The sequence below is a fragment of the Bubalus bubalis genome, chromosome 19, assembly GCF_019923935.1.
Source record: "Bubalus bubalis isolate 160015118507 breed Murrah chromosome 19, NDDB_SH_1, whole genome shotgun sequence".
Taxonomy (NCBI): domain Eukaryota; kingdom Metazoa; phylum Chordata; class Mammalia; order Artiodactyla; family Bovidae; genus Bubalus; species Bubalus bubalis.
The window spans coordinates 5,293,873-5,299,422 of record NC_059175.1 but is presented as its reverse complement, the minus strand read 5'-3'; the positions used below and the strand labels follow the sequence as shown (position 1 = coordinate 5,299,422).

The 5,550-nt window shown below is 48.1% G+C and overlaps 1 long non-coding RNA gene across 1 annotated transcript; it reads right to left on the bottom strand.

The window, feature by feature from the left end:
• Nucleotides 1-686: 686 nt before the first annotated feature.
• LOC112580681 lies at nucleotides 687-5,215 on the bottom strand. The gene is made up of 3 exons (XR_003105024.3): nucleotides 4,718-5,215; nucleotides 4,168-4,306; nucleotides 687-3,363 (listed from the first exon to the last, which is right to left on the bottom strand). It is a non-coding gene; the product is annotated as an uncharacterized LOC112580681 (long non-coding RNA).
• Between the last annotated feature and the right edge of the window lie 335 nt (nucleotides 5,216-5,550).

Genomic DNA, 5,550 nt, shown 5'->3' with positions numbered 1-5,550 from the left:
AATCTACTGGAGAAGGGACTGGCAACTCACTCTAGTATTCTTGGCTGGAAAGTCCTATGGACAGAGGAGCCTGGTGGGCTATAGTCCCTAAGATCGAAAAGAGTCAGACAAAACTTAAGTGACTTAGCACCATATATATATATATGTACATATAATATATACGTGTATGTGTATACGTGTTCGGTTGCTAAGTCATGTCCAACTCTGACACCGCATGGAATGTAGCCTGCCAGGCTCCCCTGTCCATGGGACTTTCCAGCCAAGAATACTGGAGTGGGTTGCCATTTCCTCCTTCAGCAGATCCTCCCAACTCAGGGATTTAGTCCACGTCTCCTGCATTGCAGGCAGAGTCTTTACTACTGAGCCACTAGGGAAGCCCATAAGGCCTTTCCTTTGCTTTATTGCACTTCACAGATATTATGTTTTTCATAAACTGAAAGTTTGTGGCAACATTGTGTTGAGCAAGTCTGGGTGCCATTTTTGCAATAGTACTGTTTTTTAATTAAGGTATGTACATTGTTTTCTTAGAAATAATGCTATTGCATACTTAATAGACTATAGTGTAAACATAATTTATATGCACCAGGACACCAAAAAAGTTGTGTGACTTGATTTGTTACAATATTTGCTTTATTGCATTGATCTGGAACCAAATGTGCTATATCTCCAAGGTATAGTTGTGCAAACATACAAATATATTTATACGTAATATATAAACATATATTAAGTAATATACTGATTTAATGCTCATGGTAGGCCATAAAGGAAGCGCTATCATTATCATTGTTTTCCAGCTGAGGGAATTGAGACACAGAAAGGTGAAGTCACTTGCCCAAGGCCATTGCTAATCAATTGCAGAGCTAGATTTGAGCATACGCAGTCCAGCTCCATGGCTTGTGCTGTTCATCCTGTGTTATACCCACACCTGACAAAGAGTGATGCACTTATGTGTTTTCCACCCTAGTTCATCTTTCAAGAAGCATTCATCAAGGTCCACTACCCTGCTAACCTGACCCACTGATGGGCTATGGACCATGGTTGAATCGAACTGCAGAAGGAGGGTCCAAGTCTGCTTGGGAGCACTGGAGAGGGTGAAACAGGGAGAAGATGCTTGCAGTGGATTTGAAGGATGACTAGGAATTTTCTGGATGGGTAAGAGGAAGAGCAGAGGATTTCACTAAGGACAAGACTGTGCTGATCCCCAAAATATTAGCAAGTGTGGAAGTCTAGGTCTCATGGCGAGTGGTGGGGGTGGGGGGCGGGCTCACATTGCATGACAGGGCTCAGATGTGATGTAGACTGAGCAGGTTTTGAGCCATGGGACAGGGAGACTAGCCAAGACCAAACCATGAAGGGCCTTGAATGTCATGTTCATCATAGGCTCGGTCCTGGGGGCCAGGGGAAGCCATGAACTGGTCAAGTTGGTTACAAGGATCACTCTAGCTCTGGTGTGGAGGACTGCCTGGACAGGGACACCAGAAGACACTATAATCAACAGACGGAACCAAGAGGTGTAAGAGCTACAGTTGATCCAGTATAATCAATAGTGTTAGGTGGGGGGTTTTCCAGCCAAGAGGCACCCCAGTGATGAGTGGTGGAGCTGCACCAACCCACAGAAGATATCCTTATCTAATTCAGCCAGACACCTTATGGGCTGGTGGTGGCCCTTGTGTGTGATAGTCAAGAGGGGTGGGGAAAGGGCTGAACGAAGGCTGTGGCTTTTGTGGAAGAGATGGGGGACCAAATGTATGAGACAGTGTGGGGCAAAATAATCTGGTCTTGGTGACCAGCCTGATGCCAGGGCTTGAGGGACAGCGAGAGATGGGATGGTGCCCAGTGTTCTGGTTGAGCTTAATCAGCTTTAATCCTACTTCAATCTAACACCAGGGAAACTTTTCTGTAAAGGACCAGACAGAAACTATTGTAGATTGTGCAAGCCCTGTGGTCTCGGTTACAACTACTGAACTCTGCCATTATGGTGCAAAACACTCATAGGCATTGTGTAAGGGAATGGTCGTGACTGTGTTTCAGTAAAGCTTTATTTACAGAAACAGACTGTGGGACGGATTTGGCCTGAGAACTGTTGTTTGCTGACCGCTGCTTTATGCCATCAGGTGACCCAACCACCAAGGCAACCAATTCACATAACCAGGCACTCATTAAGGAAGAGAAAGCCTCACACCACATCAGGTACAGACAGATCTCATATCTCTTCTTGAATGATGTCTTCCTGTTCACAAAAACTCATCTGAATTAAGGAGTAACTCCATCGTCTAATTCCCGGAGCTCAGCTCTGGCAGAAGGGACGTCGCTGTCTCACTGCAGCTGTGCAGCCTCTGTTACAGCCACAGCGGAGGCCTGGGCTGGCGTTTCCATCAGTTACAGATGCAGTGCTAAGAGGCACCAGCTCACCTCCACTGAGCACTCACTTCACACCAGACGCTGGGTCAGGGGCTTTACTTGGATGAGCTCCTTTAATGTTGACCAGACCTCAGTGAGGCAGATAATGTACAGATGAGAAAACCGAGGTACAAAGAGGTTCAGTGTCTCTGAGGCTGGAAACCGAGTAGTCCACCTCCAGAACCTAGGTCCCCAACCACTCTCCAAAGCTGACGTCACAGGCCTACATGGATGACCACGGTCCTTATGACAAACCCCCACGCTAGCCCTAATACACTGGAGAAAGCTGGCCAAGTGCTTGGGAAACTTTTGTCCTCTGGCCTGCGTGGCACTCTTATTAAAGACCAGCAGTCCAGCAGACATAAACCTGCTTCTAAACCAAACCAAATTGACAGGGTAAGTCTCTCCAAGATCTCTGTTTTTGAGCAAAATGGTTGTCAGAAGCGAGTCTGGATGAATAGATTGATATCTGAAGGCATTGCATCTAAGGGGGCAGGGACAGAAAATCAGAGAAAACAGCTGATCTCCATGGGTTCACTTTGCAAACATCCACTGAGGGCCTTGTCGTCCCCTGTCCCTGCCCTCCTGGAGGGCACTGGCTGGGAGAGAGCCAGACACAGAGCAGACCATTGAAATGCCCTGGGCATCACACATGGTGTGGTGAATCCAGGGTAGGCTGGGGACATGGGTCAGGGACATCTGTCTTAGCCTGAACAGAGGCACCTGGAGCCCAGCCCAGACAATCTGGGGGTAGGGTGGTGGTGAGGCCTATTCCCAGGGAGGGAACAGCATGTTCCAAGGCAACGGGCAGGAGGTGAAGTCTTGCTGGAGTGAGGGAATCCTGTAGAAGGGATGTGGCTGGAGATGTGGGGAAGTTGGCCCTCAGCAGTTGATCTGGACCACTCTGGGATGGAGGCCACCTTGTTCTCAGCTCCTTTCTGCAATTCGAACAGCCTCTGAGTTCTAGAGGAAACACAAATTGCTGGTCAGAAATGGCGATGCCAAGAACACTCTGCTGATGCTGCGTCTTGAAGTCGTAAAAACAAATAATAGTAAATCACTTATATCACATTGTCGGTTCCCCCCTCACTCCCAGAGGCTGTGTCTTGCTTACATTCACAGACAGTTTGAAAGTAGGCAGATATTCATATTCCCATCACCCTTGTTGTATCAGCCAAAATAGAAACAGCTCTCGTTTGGGGGCCCCTCACAGTGGCTAACAGTGAGCTAAGTGCCTTATAAATAATATCCTGTTTAACAGAGAAGCAATCTGAAGCTCAGAGAGGCATCACAACTTGCTGAAGTTCATGTGTTAGGAAAAGAATAGAGCCAGGATCCAAACATACACCTTCCTGACCTCTGAGCCTGGAGACTTCCCGCTCAGCCTCTTAGCCTTGATATCAGAGAATTCAAGGACTTTGTGGATTTCTGAGAACATTTTCATCTTTTATTATATTGGCTCCTCCAAAGAACTTCTGAATTTAGCATGTAAAAAACCCTGGGCTTGGCAAGGTACAGTGTCCTCCCCAAGGTCACACAGCTTTTAAATAAGGGGCCAACAGGAGACTTGAACATTACCATTCGAAAGCCAAAGCTCTATCTTCTTTACCGTGGCTTCCAAGTCCACAGCAAAGAAGACAGACAGCTAACGTTACACCCTTGGATGATTCTTATTTTAAACCACCCCCCGCCCCCCACCGAAACTCATGTTCTCTTAATCTCGACATTGGCTGGGACGTATTCATCAAGCAATCAAAAGACAAATACCTAGGAGAGCAGAACGTGCAGACCGCAGCCAAAATGACCTCACAAGGAGCAGGTTGTGCCAAGCAAATCTAATTTCCTCTGACAGAACGGCAGGCTGGGAGATAAGGCTAAAGGCACCGACGCTGTCGCTTCCCTGGTTCTGAAGGACAAGTTCGATTAGCTCCACAGAAACACCTGCGGAGGGGGAGGGGGGCAGCTCACCCCACACACACCCACAGAGGCATTCGCACACACAGACACGTCTCCAAAGACGCGTGCCAATCGAGAGATGCACACAAATGCATATGCACAGACACACATCTATCCACACACCCCCAACTCAGACACACACTGTCACTCAAACACACACACACACGCTTAAATGCAGACACAGTCAGAGATACACAGTCACACAGAGACATATGCAAATACACATACACCTACACACAAACATGTCTGCCTCCCCTCCTCATGCAAACACAAGAGGTACATGCACACATTCACACACAGAAACAGAGACACACATGTATGGTCACAGACACACATACACAAACCAAGACACATCCAGTACCCCTCACGGCCGGGAGAAGCATACTCTTCTCAAATCCTCTTCCGTAGCCTGCAAATTACATCCTGCCCAGACCGGAGCCTCTGAAAGCTGTATGCCTCTGGTGTCCATGCATCTTCTCGACTCTGCCTTGGCCTGGTGTCTTCACCCAGAAACTTGAAACATACCCCAGCAGCTGTGTGCGGTTGAGAAAGATCCCACACTTCAGAGTCAGGCTGGTCTGTGTTCTACGATAGTTGAGGCTCTGCCAGTCACCAGGTGTGGGGACCTAGACAAGTCTCTTCACCTTTCCGAGCTTCTGTTTTCTCATCTGCAAAAGGGGCTGATAATCCCGGTGATGAGTCCACTGGACGGGAGCCCCATGAAGTTCTGGCATTCAGCAAGGACCTCTCCATGGCAGGTATTTTTGTTATTTGAATGTCTGTCTGCCTCCCCAGCCTGGAGCCACCTTGTAGGTAGGGGTCTTGTCTGTTTCCACCCAAGTCCGTTTTCAGGGCTCAGCAGTGTCTGCCAGGCACATGGTAAATGAAAGTGAAAGTGTTAGTTACTCAGTTGTGTTCGACTCTGTGACCCCATGGACTGTAGCCCGCCAGGCTCCCCTGTCCATGGGATTCTCCAGGCAAGAATACTGGAGTGGGTAGCCATTCCCTCTCCAGAGGATCTTCCCAACCCAGGAATCGAACCCAGGTCTCCTGCACTTCAGGCAGATTCTTTACTGCTGAGCCACTAGGGAAGCCCTGGCACATGGTAGCTGTTCAGCAAATGCTTATGAAATAAACAAGCCTATATCCTTAGCTCCCAGTACAGACTGGGCACAGAGGATATGATCAGCTGCA